Genomic DNA, 19270 nt, shown 5'->3' with positions numbered 1-19270 from the left:
GTCTCAGTTGAGAGGTGGATGAGGTCAGGATCACCTCTGGTTCCCTCAAGGGGAGGCATGTCTCCTTCTGGTTAGAAGAGCTGGGAAGGGTCTCAGCTTTTCTGGCATCATAAGTCTCCAAGAGACCAATCAGAAAGGACGTTGTGGGGTTAGACCCCTGCTTGATCTTCCTGGAGTGACACACTTGTCTTAACTCCTTGAAGCTCAGCACAGTATATCTTGAAGGGATGACCTGTGGAGGGTCAACTGACACAAGGGGAGACTCAGAGTTTCCTCCTTTGTCCGACATACTGTTTCTAGTGTGGTGTAAGTGATGCACCTACCTACACTATGTGTTTACCTACTGTTCCCTTGCTAAGAGTTGCAGCCAAGGTGTGCTAAGCCTTGAGGAGCTGCAACAGCTGGTTCAGTAGAACTCAGAGTATTCTAAGCTTTAGTTATATGTACTAACAGTACTTATGCGATCTTTCACAAGATATTCTTAGGATACGTGTGGTAAAACAACAGCAAGCTCAAATCCCAACCGCTATTCACCAATGTGAGAAGTTGGCCCGATATGCAGCGTTCGCTATTCTAGCGACCGCTATGTATCGTTCCAAACGACCCTTATGATGATTGGTTGTAAGTCAACCTCAAGACCAGCTATGCTAGTAGCGTGGATACGAGCAGTCTAAGGCTAAAGACTCGAGAGGGCGTGTTAAGCCAGCTGTTTACCACACATGCACCCCTTGAACACCAAGTGAAAGGACACCACACAAGTGTTATGAAAATAAACAGGATATTTATTAAGATTCACAACAGCCCTGTACTCTTTATGAGGACAGGGTACTAAGCACAAACCAAATCTCTTAGGAAAATACTTCAAGTGCACAATTAAAACAAGTGTCCGAGGACACGGAAAGTTTAGAGGTCTCGGGCGGACCCGATAAGGCAAGTCGGAAGCGAGGGACTCGGGACCCTAGAGTAAAGAGGCTATGCAGGCACCGAAATGCCGAGTTACCTAGCCACGAGGGCTGCGGCTGCACAAGTCTTACAGGCGTCGGGGTCTTCGCTGACGAGCCAGGAGCCGGAAGAAAAGGAGTTGCTGGCCGGCGACCAGTGATGAATAGTTCGTAGAGATCCAAGCCTGGATCAGAGATCGTTGATACCTGAAAGCAGAGGGGACCAAGTTCGTACTACTAGCCAGTAGTCAGAGGGTACCAGGAGGACACCGGTTGGCCGTCACCTCGACTAGGTGAGTGGGCGACGCTAGGCTCTGCAGTCTCACGGACCAGGAGGCGTTGTCGGCGACCAGGATGGAGGTGCGAGCTGTCCCACGAAGGATGATGCTGTCGGCGTCGCTGGGCCCAGGATTGGGGCAACAAGTTTTGGCAGATCTCAGGGCCACGTGGTAGGCCTAAGATGGCGTCTTGAATGGACCAGGAGGGTCCGGGGTGCTCCTCTCGGAAAAGGGGAGAAAGGGCCGGTCTGGAGCAACCAGACCAGCAGCGTTGATTGTCGGATGTCGTCACAGAAGGGCACAAGCCAGCGGCTAGTGACCAGACAACGTGCTGAGCAGCGAGCAGAAGGGCCCCACGCAGATCGTGGAGATGCTGGGAGACTGCACTTCGGTGCTGGAGCGGCTCAGGGTCGGGGCTTCTCGGACCCCAGAGCACTCACCAGGGAATCGCTTCGATGGTTGTGCTGGTTAAGAGCGTGCAGGTCTTGATGATGGCCGGTCCCTCGAGGTCTCGTCGCACCCACAGATCACAGCTGAGCTGATGACGTGGGTAGAGGTCAGAGGTGCCAGGGAAGCCGGTTCTCGTTGAGCTGGGCCGTCGGATTCCTTGAGGAAGGACTTACAGCAAACCGCAGAGTTCTTAGATGGTGCCCGCTGATGCAGGGTGACTACTGCTTAGTCACAAGGGAGAAATCTTGAGAAGAGTCTCGAATGTCCTTTCGTAGAAAGTAGTTCTTGATTCAAAGATGATCTAATTTGGAAGGGTCCCCGCTCCGGCCTTTATTCTAAAGAAAGGGGTGGGTACATGACTAGGTCCTGCCCTAAGGGTGGGACCAGGAAGGGGGGTAGTTACACCCCTCTCCCCTGCCGGACTTTCCCCAGGCCAGGGCTGGCGCCCCTGGAACTGGTTCTAACCGGCAGATGCGTAGTGAGCACCGGGGTGCCACTCCGCAGTCACCTTCTCGCAAAAGCCCTACCTACCCAGAATACACAAACCCTGTCTGGGACGGTGCGAACACCGCCCTCGACAGGAAACCCTTTGTCCAAGCGCTCCTCGCTGGAAGGACTCCCAGCAGCAGGAGGTCAGACTCGTGTCTGTGGTGGCAGCATCCATTTTGTGGAGCTGAGGCTTTAGTTAACTTTAACCGGGGTTCACAGTTACGTACATGTCGTGTCCCTCTAGAAGGGCGGAATGCTAACCTCGTCGCCAGAATTGGTGAGGGGGCAGCATCCCGATTCGTATGACACCTTACTCGACATGTCTTGATAACGCGACACCGAAGTTACCGATGTGGTACGCGTTATCATGGAACAGCCATTGGGTCTTTGTCCCGCAAGCTGCAACCGGGCTCGGCTCGGGCCAGAGCCTAGTTCACACGAGCCCACGCACTCTGCCTTCAGGATTGTCAAGGCCTGCCATAGGAGTGACTGATAGGAACTCGTGCGTCCATTGTACGGTTAGATATAGGGCTACTATACCTAAAGCAAAGGGTGAGTACACGACTTTGCCCCAGCTGTCATGCAGCCAGTTGTGTCAAATTTAGGAGGCCAGCCAGGGGTGGCATAATACATGCTGCAGCCCCTGGCGGCCCTGGGTACACCTATGCCCTGCGTTACGGGATCTGATAAGGTGGCCCAGTACCAATTGGTAAATGCACCTAGGGTACATGTTGTAATTTAGAAAGAGAACAGCCAGGCTGTGGGTCTGATTAGCAGGCCCACAGCCAGAGAAAGTCGTAAACCAGTGAAACAAAAGCAAAAATCTGGGTGATCATGGGATTGCAGACCCTACTCTCCTACAGGAAGGTCACATGGAGGAGGCAAAGATGAGAGGTTTCTGGTCTCTGGCAGAGTCTGGGCTCCACATAAACCTTCTGGAGCTTCAAGCGATTTGTCTTGCACTCAAGGCATTCCTTCCCTCTGTCCGGGGAAGAGTAGTGCAGGTGTTCACAGACAACACCACCGCCATGTGGTACTGCAACAAACAAGGCAGGGTGGGGTGGGGTCGTGGACCCTATGTCAGGAGGCCCTCCGCCTCTGGACATGGCTGGAACATCAGGGCATATCCCTGGTGGTTCAACATCTGATGGATCACAAATGGTGTCTTCACTTGGAGGTGGTGCAAGGTCTCTTTCAGCAGTGGGGAGAGCCTTGGTTAAATCTATTCGCCACCGAAGAGAACGCGTAATGTCGGCAATTTTGCACGGTGGAATTTCCAAGACGGCACTCGCTGGTTGCGGTCTTCTATATGCCTTTCCGCCTATAGCACTTCTGCCGAGTGTGCTGAAGAAGATCAAGCGTGACCGGTCCCAAGTCATTCTTGTGGCTCCGGATTGGGCACGAAGAGTCTGGTATCCCGAGCTGCTCAACAAGGCCATCGATCCTCCTTTCAGACTGCCTCTTCGGGAGGATCTCCTGTCGCAGCAGCAGTGGATGGTCCTCCACCCAAACCTGTCCAACATACACCTCCTTGCATGGAGATTGAGCAGTGGCAGTTGAGGTCATTTGACCTGCCTCTCGAAGACTGCTATGTTATCTTGGCAGCCAGGCATCCCTCCACTAAGACGGTATATGCCTGCAGATGGAACAAATTTGAGGCATGGTGCGCAGCATAGGCTGTGGATCCCCTTTCTGCCCCTCTTTCTGAGGTTCTCTTGTTCCTCCTTTCATTGGCCCAGCAGGGCTCTGCTCTGGGCACTCTAAAGGGCTACCTCTCGGCCGTTTCAGGCTTCCTGATCACCCTTCTCTTTTCAAGTCCCCTGTTGTAAATAGATTCCTCAAGGGCATTACTCATCTTTTTCCCCCTGTTCCCTTCGTAATGACTCAGTGGTACTTGAACTTGGTTCTTACCTGGCTCATGTGCGCTCCCTTTGAGCCACTACATAACTATCCTCTCAGACTTCTCACTTTGAAAACTGCTTTTCACTCAAATTGTGACTCCAGGCCTGCCACTGCAGCATGTCTATGCTGGTGCTACCCCCACTTACGACCGATATAGGTTTCCCTATATCTAAAGTCATCCACTTAAAACCTATAAGTCACCCCTAAGGAATGCCTTTCAATCCTGATGGCAGGGTGCTGGGCCCCAAGTTTGAGGGCACCTCTACAACTTTCGGAGTCCATCCTCCCGGGTTGTAAGTGCATCAGCCATGAGTGGCAAGTGGAGCTCTTTGAGTGTTAGCAGTGAGTGAAGGCAGGGTTGAGTGAGTATGTTAAAATAGCTTTTAAATCCTTTGTAACAAATGTATTATTCTGGGATCTAGGGCTAGGTTAAAATAGATCAGTATGCTGCTTTTAGGAATCAATGTTCCCAGGCATATGATTGATCGACATATTTCAGCCTTTATGTAGCCGTGAATGGTCAGTAGGCTTTCCTCAGAACCTCGTTTATACCCTGCTTTTTGCGATTGCTAATTTTCTGTGCCATTAAATCATATTAAACAAGACTCTATTTATAGGACCTTTTCCTTGTATGGTTGTAACGGAAAAGAGAATCAGTGGGGCACTGAGCACTGAATAGGCATCTGTGGACGCTCACACTTTTTTGGAGCACCCCGAGTAGTGAGATTATTAAATAGGCTAAAATTGTTTAGGTGAAAACCACATGTTTGCCTTAAAATAGTTGACACCACATCTAGAAACTGCATAATTAAAATGTAAAGTAGCGTTACGGAAAATACATTTACAAGCAAAAACAGACTAGACCTATTACATATATTACTTGTGTTTTTCAACAGACATCATAGGAGTACCTGGGGAGGACGGACTCTGTAGTCACACACTATGAGGAGAAAATTCAATTTAAGTTGTTTTGTTGTAAAAATTACTTTCTGCATTAGCATGGCAATTCAGCTAATCAGCATAGAAAAATGGGAGTTAAAATTAGGAGAGAAAAGACCCTACTTCATCAAGAGTACAGGTCCACTCACTCTAGTAGCACCTCCCTGTATACCTGCATGTTGGGGAAGGTCTGTTTGTTCTCTCCTTTTAAGTGCCCCCGTGTATCCTTGTCATGTGATCTTTGGTCACATGATCGGGACCGGAAAGGAAATTAAGGAAATAATCTTTCGGTTGCATTGAAGAACTCTGGTGTTTGTGTGAGCCTCAAATTACCTCTTCCTGGTATGTGGTGGTGTCGCAGGGATTCTGCTCCTACACAGAACTGTGCACAGAGACCCAGGACCTCAGTGAAGTGTGGTGTACCAAAAACTCACCTTAGTGCCTAGAAACCCTAACCAGCTAGCATCAGTGTCACATTAGCGCTTCGTCCTATAGCAAAGGAACCAATGATTAGACAACCCAGAACATGCCACTTAGGTTATACTCAGGAATGGTGGGAAGCAAAAACACTCTTTTGTTATACTCTCATACCAGTCCACAACAGGAGAAAAAAAAGGGACACGGGAAGGGTTAAAATATTTATTTTAACGACGTGCTCTAAGATGCAGTATCTTTGCTAACATAAGCAGGCATATAATTAGAAATAATATGATCAGTATTGTAATAATTCCATAAAACAGAAAGGGAGAAATCATATTACAATGATGGTGAAAATAGGTTCTATAGCGCCTAATGAATCACCCTCCCTAGCTAGAAACTATGTTTTATAAAATATAGAAGGTCTCAGGCTTGTTTGGGGGACTCCATACCTCCAAGATCAGCAGGTGTAAATCACATCAGGATCTGCAAAAGCTCTCTGTCTCTCTGGAAAAACGGGCTTCCTCCAAGTTTCTGAAATCATGCTTACAGTGTGATATTAACTTGGACGCTAAGGCTTAGTAGGCCCATATAATGAGATTTCCATTGAAATGAATGGGCAGTGCATGACAAGTTACCCTTGTCATTAGCATCCAAGTGGTTAAGGGCGCCAGAATCACGTTGGCTGCAGCTGCATATATGTTATGGCTAGAACGTGGGCCGATCAGCTCGAACAACAGCTACTTTATTATGATGACCTTGTAGGCTTTAGAACTCAGTGTGCAGACTAAAGTCACGATGTAAGTCTAGGGATGCTGAAAACAAGGCATTCTCATGGGAAGCATTTCACGCAGCCTGACTTACATCAACAGTTATATCCAGTGTTGTGTGCAAAAGCAGCAAAAAGGTAAAATGGCGTTTAAACTTCTAATAAACCTATGCTAACTTAACAATGTGCGTAACAAGGCCCAGCCCACACTACACCCTCCCTTGATCGGAGAACGGACAATAGCGGGCACAATTTCTAGAACGCAGAGTTCAAGTTTGAATGAGACCGAACCAAGTTCAGAATTTCACCAAAGTGGATAATTGGGAGTACAATCCAAATTAGTAACCACATTTTTTTTTAATCCAACAGGGATGTATAGTGTCAAGACACATGTAACCTGAAAAATGATAGACAAAAACAAAGGGAAAAAAATCCATGAGTCCATTACGTGTTTATGAAGCATAAAAAAATCATAACTTCAATCCAACAGCGTATAGGCACAGTACGTTGCAGCCGCTTCCAATAGGAACTCGTTATCATCAGCGAACATTTCAGCCATCCAATTCAGTAAAGGAAAAGAACACACATGTTCTTCAACAGCCGGAGCCTCTAGCACAATCAAAGGACAACTCTGGTGTTCTTCAAGGTAACTGCGTGCCAGAAAGTCATTGGCTGCAGTCCAAATGTTGACACCAAGGAGAGGGGCTCTTTAGAGTCCTAAAAGGGACAGAGCACCAGTAACAATTTAGTTAAAATAAGTTTCCCTATGGACTAGATCACTATATTTAAACCTCATACACAACACTCATTTATAAATTTGGAACAGATCAAAAACAATTACAAATGTATATCTGATCAAATTTATTCAGTTCAAGCAGGTTAAAAACATATGTTCTATATCTGATCATTCAATAAAATAGTGCATAACAAAATACATAACAAATTCATACACATAAAGAGTAGATAACATTCTTAAAAACACACAGTGTAGCAACAATTTAAAGTTAAAAAAGCATTATATGAAAGGAAACCAAAGACCGGGGCCCTATGTTTCTCCAGTATTGGGGTGTCTTTCATAGATTCACATGCTTGAATATTCCCCGTCGTCGGAGTGGGAGTCCCACGGTAAATAAGATAGCAATAAATACTAAATATATATAATAATATATAATAAATATATATATATACATAATAAGGAAAAACCCAAAAAATGCATAAAAGAAGCATAGGGAACCTAACCAAAAAGTTCCACATAGGAATGCATGGGAATATAAAAGTTCCAATGCAGCCTATCCTTGTCATTATGTTAGTCCAAACTGCAGCCAATCAGGCGCCAGCAGCCCTCTAGAACCTTCTCCTCAGAGCTCAAGCCCTCAGATTTTCTACCGCACGTCGTGTGTAAGGGAGTCTCCCTGAGCTCTGCTCAGTTTTCTTCTCTTCAAGTGTTTTCCAGTTCTCCACTATGTCTTCAAGTAAGAAGTCTCTCTTCAGAGCTTGTTCATCCTGTGGAAAGCTAAGATTATTTCATGACGACCCTCACAGTAAGTGTATTTACTGCCTATATCCGGACCATGAAGTGGGAAGCTGTAAGCTCTGTAGAAAATTCTCAGAGAAAACTCTTAAGGACAGAGAGGGCCGCTTACTGGTTTGGCTTCAAAGGCTGAAAGATAAAGACAATATACTTTCTGATGCTGAAAGTCTTGTTTCAGGCCGATCTAAAGCAGCTTCTAAGCGTGGTAGTGTGCAGGAGGTGCCTTCCCCATTTCTAAAAAAGAGGAAACTACCCCTCGCCTTAACCCCTGCGGTGTCTTCACCATTACCTACCACGTCTGGGCCCACGAGACATAGCTCTCAGGCTCCTTCTGCTTCAATTTCCAGTTTTTCTGTGAAGAAAACTGATTTTCCGTCGACGACGGTAGTTTCAGCTCCGTCGACGAGAATGGCTGTCTCTGGATCTAAGTCGACGACGCTGGCCTCTGGATCGTCGTCAGCTTCGGCGTCGACGTCTTCGTCGTCGATGAGAGTGGTTCTCAGTTCTAAGACTGTCTCTTCTTTAATTCCAATTACATCTTCGTCGGCGAAGAGAGTTCACTCGTCGACGACCCGTTCGTTGTCGACGAAAGGATGGAAGACTGTGGGTTCGTCGACGCCCTCGACGACGAGTGTACCGTCGACGACTGTCCCGTCGACGAGAGAGCCGGCTTCATCTGTCCCGTCGACGACCGCTCCGTCGACGACCGCTCCGTCGACGACCGCCCCGTCGACGACGGCTCCGTCGACGAAGACCTTGAAATTGAAGGGTCCGTCGACGACGGCGACGGCGATGTCCATGAAGATTACTCCGTCGACGGTCTCCTCGTCGGCGACGACATCAAAGCCAGTTCCCTCGCAGAAGACGACTGATGTCATGCCGTCGACGCGTACGTAGAACACAGTTTCCACGCCAGCCTCTTCATTTGCTTCAATGCCTTTATTGCCTCTACAGTCCAGCAAATCTATCCAGTTCGAGACTTTCACAGAAGGAGACATGGTTAATCCTCCATCTCCTTTGTTTGCTACTGATTCAGATCAAGAGTCTGATGACCAAGCTCAAAGTCTTTCGGACTTGAACATAAAGTGCCAAGACTTCAGTAACGATGAAGAGGAACAGTATGGCCAACATCAAGCAACTCACCCTCAAGTACCAGCTGCGATGTTGCCTATATCAATGATATCGAACCTCCAAAGTATGTTGGAAGATTACAATCGACGTTTCCCACCATCTCCACAGGTTGCCGCTGTCCCATCAGTGTTGAACCCAGTTACAGAGCCGGCACTGGCTCCTTCACACCCGGCGCCGCCTGTTACTGTTCACAGGAGTACATCTGTTCGAGTTCACACAACAATTTATCCAGATGATGATGATGACGAGAATCCTCCAGAGCGTGAGGATGGAGAAGTTTCGGATGTGGATGGGGATGGTGAGGAACATTTAGCGGAGTGGGATGACTATCGTGCTCAGACACCATCCCCTTCTCAGGTGCCGCCAAGGGATTCTCCTCCAGTGGATATTACAGGGTTCCACCAATTAATGGACAGGGCGGCGCAACGGTTCAAATTACCACGAGCCCACAGAGAGGAAGATTGCTTCCTTTATGATTTCAAGAACCAACCATTTAAGCAGATACACACAGTCCCAATTATAGATTTCATCTGGACTGAAGGGGTCAAATTAATGAAGACGCCTAACTCTTTACCAGCACAACTACCAAGGTTGGAAAAGAAATATAAGGCGCCGGTGGGATCTCCAGCATGCCTTACAGGTCAACCTAAGCCCGATTCTGTAGTTACGCAGGCAGCTCAGAGAGGTTCGAAGAATCCAGCGTCTACAATCACCGCTCCTCCAGACCGAGAGGGCCGTCGCCTAGATGCAATTGGGCGTAAATTTTCCTCCATGTCCTCTACAACGGTTCGAGTAGCTAACGCTATGGCTATCTTAGGTCGTTATGACCGTCAGGCTTGGGCTGATATGTCCGCCTATGTGGAGTTACTTCCGGATGCTTCCAAGGCAGAAGCGCAGAAGATTCTGCAAGAAGGAGAAAGAACTTCAGAGGAACTCATTGATTGTGCAGTGGATGTGGCCTGCACTGGTTTTCGCCAACTCGCTGGAGCGGCCGTCCTACGTCGACAAGGTTGGCTACGCTCAACTTCGTTTCGACAGGAAGTTCAGACAAGGATCTTGGATATGCCATATGACGGCGAGTCATTATTTGGAGCGCATATTGATGAAGCGCTGCAATACATAAAAAAGGATACGGACACTGCACGGGCCTTGGGTACCCTTCAATTTAGGAAGCAGCCCTTTCGGGGTGCTCGAGGACGTGGCACTACATCCACTTTTCGTGGAGGAAGCAGTCAGTATCGGTCGTATAACCAAGGTGGCCAACGTTTCACCGGAAACCGTCAGCAATCTTCCCGTCAGCAACCTGCCAGAAATTATCGAGGAAAGTCCACTTTCAGGGGAACGTCCAACAAACGTCAATGACTTGTCTGTCGAACGGAGAATTGGAGGGCAAATCTCTCTGTTTGGTTCTCAATGGTCTCCATTACAACGGACCGTTCGGTACTCGACATTGTGAAAAAAGGCCATGCATTGGAATTTGTCGAGGTCCCTCCTCCAACGCCACCTTCCGGACCACCACCTCCGCACCTCAAGGAACTATTTCATCAAGTTCGCCTTCTCATTAAAAAAGGTGCGGTGGAAGTAGTACCAAAGTCTCAGAGAGGGAAAGGGTTTTATTCCCGTTTTTTCCTTATCATCAAGAAGAACGGAGAATGGAGACCCATTTTGGACTTGAGAGCACTCAATCACTATCTCAAGGATCAGACCTTCCGTATGCTAACGCTTACAGAAATCTTGCGCTTACTCTCTGTCGGAGATTTCATGACGACCATCGATCTCCGAGACGCCTACTTCCATGTCCCAATACTCGCAGGTCATCGAAAGTTCCTGCGCTTCAAGGTGGGGCACCTTCATTTCCAATTCAAGGTACTTCCATTTGGCCTCCGGTCAGCCCCCCGAGTCTTTACAAAAATGTTGGCTCCGGTCATGGCTTTTCTTCGTCTCCAAGGCATCCAGATATTCCCATATCTCGACGACTGCCTACTGAAGTCGCAATCCCGCTCACAACTCCAACACCATACTTCCATTTGTCAGACAGTATTCCGTTCCTTGGGTCTGTCCATCAACCTGGAGAAATCTCAATTGCAACCAACAACTTGCAAGGATTTCCTAGGAGCAACGCTGGACACCAAACTAGCAAAGGCGTTTGTCTCCCGGGAACGTCAGCAAAGGATTCTCCGATTAGTCTCACTACTTCTGGCAAAAAGGTGCACTTCAGTCCGTTTGTTGAAGTCCTTTCTGGGGATGGCTTCGTCGTGCATCGCTCTTGTCCCTCATTGCAGGCTACGAGCGCGACCTATTCAACAGGCACTGGACAAACAGTGGCGTCAAGTCACCGGTTCCTTCAACGATCAGGTTACCATCACCGTCCCCATGAAGAAAGCGCTCATGGTGGGCACAACCACATCAGCTTGCGGCAGGCACGTCCTTTCTGTTCAACACCCCGGATCTAACTTTAACGACGGACGCGTCTCTGGAAGGTTGGAGAGCTCACCTCCAGGACCTTTCCGTCAAGGGGAAATGGACTCTGCATCAAAAGACCTGGCACATCAACAAATTGGAGCTCATGGCTATCTTTTTGGCCCTGAAGTCATTTCAACCAGTGCTGCAATCAATCAATCAATCAGTGACATTTATAGAGCGCGCTACATACCCGTAGGGTCTCAAGGCGCTGGGGGGGGAGGGGGGGGGAGTGCCTCTACTGCTCGAACAGCCAGGTCTTCAGCCTCCTGAAGGAGAGGTGGTCCTGGGTCAGGCGCAGGTCGGTCGGGAGGGAGTTCCAGGTCTTGGCGGCCAGGTAGGAGAAGGACCTTCCTCCAGTAGTCGCTCTACGGATGCAGGGGACGGCGGCGAGGGCGTGGTTGGCTGATCGGAGGTAGCTCGGTCCTTGGTCGTGTAGGGCTTTGTGTGCGTGGGTGAGGAGGCGGAAGGTGATTCTTTTGTTGACGGGGAGCCAGTGAAGGTCTCTCAGATGTCCGGAGATGTGGCTGGTTCGAGGGATGTCGAGGATGAGTCTGGCTGAGGCGTTCTGGATCCGCTGGAGTCTCTTCTGGAGCTTGGCGGTGGTACCGGAGTAGAGGGCGTTGCCGTAGTCCAGTCGGCTGGTGACGAGGGCCTGGGTGACGGTCTTCCTGGTCTCGGTGGGGATCCACCAGAAGATCTTCCGTAGCATGCGTAGGATGTTGAAGCACGCCGAGGAGACGTTGTTGACTTGCCTGGTCATGGAGAGGGAGGAGTCCAGGATGAAGCCCAGGTTGCGTGCATGGTCTGTCGGTTTGGGTGCGGTGCCCAGGGCGGGAGGCCACCAGGAGTCGTCCCAGGCGGAGGGTGAGGAGCCCAGGATGAGGACCTCCGTCTTGTCCGAGTTCAGTTTCAGGCGGCTGGTCGTCATCCATTCGGCTACCTCTTTCATCCCTTCGTGAAGGTTGGCTCTGGCGGCGGCGGGGTCGTTGGCGGGGCCTGCAAGGGGAGTCGGTTCTCATACAGACGGACAACACAACCTGCATGCATTATATAAACAAGTAGGGCGGAACGAAGTCTCCCGTGTTATCCCGCCTGGCAGAGGCGATTTGGGACTGGTCCATCAATCATCAAATCACAACCACCGCAGTTCATCTTCCGGGGTTGTCCAACCTTCTGGCGGATTCCCTAAGCAGATCCCGATCATCCAACCACGAGTGGGAACTCCACCAGCCAACACTCGATATGGTTTTTCGTCGTTGGGGATTCCCGGAAATCGACCTCTTCGCAGCACCAGAGAACCGCAAATGCCCCGCTTACGCAAGCTGGCATCCCCACAAAGGATCCCAAGGCAATGCCCTTTTGATGGATTGGTCGAATCTCTTCGCCTACGCCTTTCTTCCGATCCCTCTAGTGCCACGAGTACTTTGGAAAATTCGGAGAGAACCCTGCCACATCCTTCTGATTGCTCCCAGGTGGCCACGACAGGCGTGGTTCTCGGAGCTGCTCCTCCTGTCTCAATGCAAACCCATTCTTCTTCATCCTCGAATGGATCTTCACTCCATGAACAGGGGTCAAATCTACCATCCAGACCCCTCTTCCCTGAGCTTATCAGCCTGGAACCTGAACACTGTGAATTTGCACATCTAACCATCCCTCAGGAGTGTCGTAACATCCTTGCTCAGGCCAGGGCTCCATCAACTATAAAGACCTATAAGTTGAAATGGAAACGTTCTTGCCACTGATGTGCGGACGCCGGAGTACATCCTTTGCGTGCCACGCCCGCTGAGCTCCTCCCTTTCTTTTTCCAACTGGCTCAGTCGGGTTTGTCACATGCTACTTTAAGAGTTTTTCTGGCGGCAATATCACGCTTCCGCCATGATGGCTCCGCCTCCCTATGTTCATCCAGGTTAATACGTCAATTTTTCAAAGGACTTCTTCGGACTTTTCCTCCAGTTCGGCGTCCTCCTCCCGAGTGGCGCCTCAATATTGTCCTATCACAATTAATGACTGCACCTTTTGAACCAATCCATAAAGCTGACCTCAAGTATGTCACCTGGAAGGTCGCGCTTCTACTTGCTTTGACGTCTTCACGTCGAGTGAGTGATATGCATGCATTCACGATCAAACCACCATTTCTACAGTTTAAACCGGATTCTGTGCTTTTACGCACTAACCCTACTTTTCTTCCAAAAGTGCCTTCAGACTTCCATATTAATGAGCCTGTTATACTGAAGTCTTTCTTTGCCAACCCGCAATCTCCTGCGGAACAACGCTTGCACTCTTTGGACATTAGAAGATGTTTAAAGTTTTACATCAACAGAACAGCCCAGTTCCGAAAATCGGATCAGCTCTTTGTGGCATATGGCCGCTTTCAAAAAGGGCGACCAGTCACCAAACCTACAGTAGCCCGCTGGGTGGCTTCGGCGATTGCTTTCTGCCATCAGAAAGCGGGTAAGCCTTTACAGACTGCAGTACGGGCCCACTCTACCAGGTCTATGGCCTCTTCGACTGCACTCTTTGCCGGAGTTCCATTGCATCAGATTTGCAGAGCAGCCACGTGGTCCAGCAGGCACACGTTCACAAAGCACTACAATCTGGGTGCCATGGCTGAAGGAGATACCGCAGTGGGACAAGCTGTGCTCCGTAATCTTTTTCAATAAGGTGAGCCTCTATTCTACCCTCCTCCTAATAGTTTCCAGTTTTATTCATGTCTTCTCTATGTATACATATAGTTGTATAACTTCTATGGCATGGTTATTACACCGGTTGATTCCTACCTGTTGTTGATACATTGCCTTCTGGAAACTTTGTGTTGGGATACGGACTGCTAACTATTCTATATTCAAGCATGTGAATCTATGAAAGACACCCCAATACTGGAGAAGAACAATTGTTACTTACCTGTAAACAGGTGGTTCTCCAGTATTGGTGTCTTTCATAGATTCACATGCGACCCTCCCATCCTCCCCTCAGAGGCTCTCTTCTCCTCATAGACTCTGTGGTCACTCTTGTGCTACGAAAATCTGAGGGCTTGAGCTCTGAGGAGAAGGTTCTAGAGGGCTGCTGGCGCCTGATTGGCTGCAGTTTGGACTAACATAATGACAAGGATAGGCTGCATTGGAACTTTTATATTCCCATGCATTCCTATGTGGAACTTTTTGGTTAGGTTCCCTATGCTTCTTTTATGCATTTTTTGGGTTTTTCCTTATTATGTATATATATATATATATTTATTATATATTATTATATATATTTAGTATTTATTGCTATTTTATTTACCGTGGGACTCCCACTCCGACGACGGGGAATATTCAAGCATGTGAATCTATGAAAGACACCAATACTGGAGAACCACCTGTTTACAGGTAAGTAACAATTGTTCATCAGCCCTAAATGTTGTTAATCTGTTTTCATGCTACAAACATGGCTCAAATCCGAAATACGATTATGAGACTTAATGTCCTGCTCCAGATTTAACATAAACCAATGTGTCGACGCGTTTCAGTGGGATAAGATTTTTTCATCCACCTTCATCAGGACAACATTTCTTCTATCTAGCAAGAGATATGAAACAATCAGTGCATCGGAGTGGGCAATAATGTACACCATAACCAAATTCCCCCACACCAGGCACCGTAATTCTCACAGGTGGTTTTCTGATGAGCTTAAAGGCCACAAATTGAAAACCCGCCAGTCGGAACGCATCTGGAGACAAAACTATTCAGACCTAGCCAGACAATCCTATCTGATTGCACGCAAAGAATACAAGGCAGCCATCAGATCGGCAAAAATAGACCACTTCTAAAGTAGTATCTCATCGGCAGAAGACAAATCCAAGGAGGTGTTCAGAGTCCTGAATGAGATTACCTCTGATGACAGAACCCTTTCGACTCAGACCCCTACTCAGGAGGCCTGCGATTCCTTAAACCTGTTTTTTCTGGAAAAGATCATAAAAATTAAGGCGTCCATCCTCCCCAGTCATCCCCACCGGATACCCCCTCTATAAACCCCATGACTCTTTCCACCTTTCCTGCTTTGGACTCCACTTCCCTAGCAGAACTTGCCACCCGTGTCAAATCCGGTTCCCCCAATGGCTGCTGTCCACCATCTGTCATGCGGAATGTATGTCTCAACCTACCGGACGACATTCTAAATTTACTTAACAGATCCCTTTGCTGCAGCATCTTTCCTACCTCTTTTAAGGAGGCCATCCTACTACCCCTCCTAAAAAAACCTGGCGCCGACCCTGCAGAACCGTCGAACTATCGTCCTATCTCCCTCCTTCCCTACTTTTCCAAAATCTTGGAGGCCCATGTCACTCGGTGCCTGTCAAATTTCATCGAATCCTCCTGCCATCTGGAGCCAAATCAGGCGGGCTTCCGACCTGCCCATTCTACTGAGGCTGTCATTTTGGCAGTCCTTGATACACTCAGAAGCAACGCGGACGGCGGACGTCATCAGGCCCTGGTCCTGTTGGATCTGTCGGCCGCGTTCAACACGGTGGATCATAACATCCTTCTCCACCGTGTCGGGCAGGCGGGCATCCAAGGTACAGCATATGAGTGGATCAAATCCTTCCTTTCTGGAAGAACACAGGCAGTTCGCATGGGTCCTTACACTGCCAACAAAACCCCCACTTCCTGTGATGTTCCCCAGGGTTCTTCCCTTTCCCCGCTCCTCTTCAACTTGTACCTTCGGCCACTGATCCAATCCCTTCTGAAACGGGATATCACAGTTTTTAACTATGCAGACGACTTGCAACTCATCTTCCCCCTCAACTCTCCTCATGCCACCAAGACTTTTCACGAGGTTATGATTCACATCCAGCTCTGGATGAACCAGAATCAATTAAAACTAAACCCCGGCAAGACTGAGCTCCTCCTCCCGGGACTCAGCCATACCCTTTGGGGCCCTCAGTACTGGCCTCCAGAGCTCGGCCCTCCCCCTATTCCAGCTAAAGCTGTAAAAAGCCTGGGCATAATCATTGACGCCGAACTTTCCCTCAAAACTCAAGTCGGAGCTGTAGTATCCTCCTGCATGTACCAACTCCGGAGGATTCGAAAAATTCGTCATCTCCTCCCCCCCGAAGCACTCACTCAAACTGTGATCTCACTTGTGCTTTCCCGTCTGGATTTTTCCAACGCAATTTATCACGGCCTCCCTCTATTTCTGACACACCGCCTCCAGGTCGTCCAGAATCAGGCGGCTTGCCTGATTCACGGATCCCCTAGATGGTTATCAGCCAAACCTCTGCTCCGCAGCATCCATTGGCTTCCGGTGGACCAGAGGTCCACCTTCAAGGTGGCCTGTCTCACCTTTAAAACTCTTCATTGCCCCTGCCCCGGGTTTCTCAAATCCCTTATCCATCCTCACTGTCCGACACGCAACCTCCGATCAGCCCATCGTGATCTGCTAGTTACCCCTAAAAGCAAAACTAAAAAATTCGGCGGTCGCCGTTTTTCCTATCTGGCTCCTGCCCTTTGGAACCTCCTCCCCCTCTCAATCAAATCCTCTACATCCCTTCTTAAATTCAGGAAGCTGCTAAAAACACACCTTCCCCCCCCCCCCAGTTAGGCTTCCTGCACCCGCACTTCCTCCTCACTCATTCTGTCTTTAGCGCCAGGAAGCTTCGGCGACAGTGCGCTTTACAAATGGCACCTAAGATAAGATAAGATAAGAAATGTTCCAATTGCCTAAGACCCCATGAGCCGCTGCGCAGGCCATAATCCCGACTCCAGAACAGTCTAGTTCATGAGCAACTAATTGACTCAATAGTAGATCATAATCCGGCTTAGGAGACACCGTGTTGCAGAGACACAAATCTAGAGCCCCTTCAAATAGGCAATCCAGGCAGTGTAAAACTGACTCCACGCATGTGAAATAAGAGAACCGGAAAGTTAAACCATACGCCACACTCAAAGTAGCCAGAGGTAGCGATCCATAGTATTCAAGCATCTGGTTACAAAGTTGGAGCAGCCGGGGCAGACCGTCTTGGGGCACAGAATGTGCTACCTTTTTTGAGTAAGCAAATTAACAGCAGTACACCGGCACCCAAAGCAAGAATTAACTTGAAACCGCCAAAGACGCTGGAAAAAATGAAGACACCAGGCCAGAACTTACTACTATAAAAAGGTGTGCCAGGCCAGAGGCCGAGGAGGCATTAAAGATAGTATGAATCAATGCCCCAAAATTCAGGGGGAGATCTGTGTTTAATAAAGCATGTACCTCAGTGCGAGTATTAGCCACATGAAGGACGCATGTTTCACGCTCAGATGTAAGGGCCCTATTCAACTCATCTTATTGAACTCTGCTTTCAAGGTCGGAATGGAAGGCCAGATGGATACATCGAGCTTCCCATGTGGAGGAGGAAATAGGATATTCTTACAGCAGACAACAAGTTGGGAAACAGTCACGATGTACAGAATTATTGCCAGCATACCACAGCAATCTTCAGTAAATAACTAGCGTTTGCAAATAGCGTGAAAGTAGGTGTAAAAACCGGGCGGGTGTACCTTTTAAAATACAGGTCAAATTCGGCACGTCAGTATTACAGGAGCCGTGCAATTGTAAATTCCTACAGACCAATGAGTGATCAGGGGTGGAAGTGCAATCTTCTCCTTTTAAATAAACGTCTTTTCCCTACCTCAGGCACATATAGGTGAAAGGAAGAGACCAAACCTCATGGAGGTATGCGCTACCCAATGGCTCATATCTGCCTATGGCATAGTGTTTCATGCATGCTTCAAATTTAAACAGCGGGAAAGGTAGCGTTATTAACCCATGGATAAGCCAAACAGCTGAATTTGTCTCTGCCACTGAAAATGGTAAGGTTTTATGTTTATGTTTATGGAACTTATAAAGCGCTCGTATACCAATGGTCTCATGGCGCTAAGAGGAGAAGTGAGCTATCCTACGGCTCTAAAGATAGACTTGAGTGAATAACCATGTTTTAAGTTTTTTTCTGAAGCCAAAATATTCTGAGGTTAGTCTAATTTCAATTGAAGGGAATTCCACAGAGTGGGACCTAGAACCGAGAAGCGCAAGCCACCCATTCTCTTACGTTTAAATCTTGGAACAGTTAACTTGTTCATTATTGCTGATTAAAGATTCTGTGTGGGCATGTATTTTGATATCTTGGCAGATATAAACTTGGGTCCTGATTCATAAAGTGCATTAAAAATCATACAACCGGTCTTAAACATAGACCCCTGTATCACAGGAAGCCAATGAAGCTGCTTCATTAATGGTTTGCTGTGGCAATGTCTCGGTAGCTGGAAAACCAGCCTAGCTGCTTGATTTTGGATGAGCTATAACTTATGAATTTGGCTGATAGGGAGTCCTAAATATATGGAATTAGCATAATCCAATCGGGACATTATTAGTGCGAGCAGGATAGCTATGCAAGCCTCCTTGGAGAAAAATGTCCTAATTTTCTTGAAAGTCCTCAGTTGGTGCATGTAAGTAGATGAAACCAGGCTAATCTGTTCCTGCATGGAAAGATCGGCATTTATCTTGATTCCTAAGCTTTTCACTGACTTTTTAGGTATTGGGGGGATACCCAATGCACCTGGCCAGTGTGCTGGTGTCCACTGTTCTATTCTGTTGTTTGAGATAATTATCTCTGTCTTATCGGAATTCAACTTGAGATAATTATGAGTCATCCACTCCTTGATGAAGAGCATGGTATGTTAGAATGCGCCCTTGGAATCATTTGTATCATCAAGCGGGAAGATCAGCTGCATGTCATCTGCATAGTTGTATACCTTCACTCCTCTTTCTTGAAGAGCGTGAATCAGGGGACAGATGTATACATTAAACAGATTAGGTGAAAGGGAAGACCCTTGAGGTACCCCACATGTGGTATTCACCTGGGAGGAACTAAAAGGTGCCAGTCTGACGGACTGGGAATGCTCTTTTAAAAATGAGAGCATCCAATCCATGGCTGTGCCCCTCAGACCCG

The sequence above is a fragment of the Lissotriton vulgaris genome, chromosome 2_1, assembly GCF_964263255.1.
Source record: "Lissotriton vulgaris chromosome 2_1, aLisVul1.2, whole genome shotgun sequence".
NCBI lineage: Eukaryota > Metazoa > Chordata > Amphibia > Caudata > Salamandridae > Lissotriton > Lissotriton vulgaris.
Note: the sequence above shows the minus strand (reverse complement) of the source record.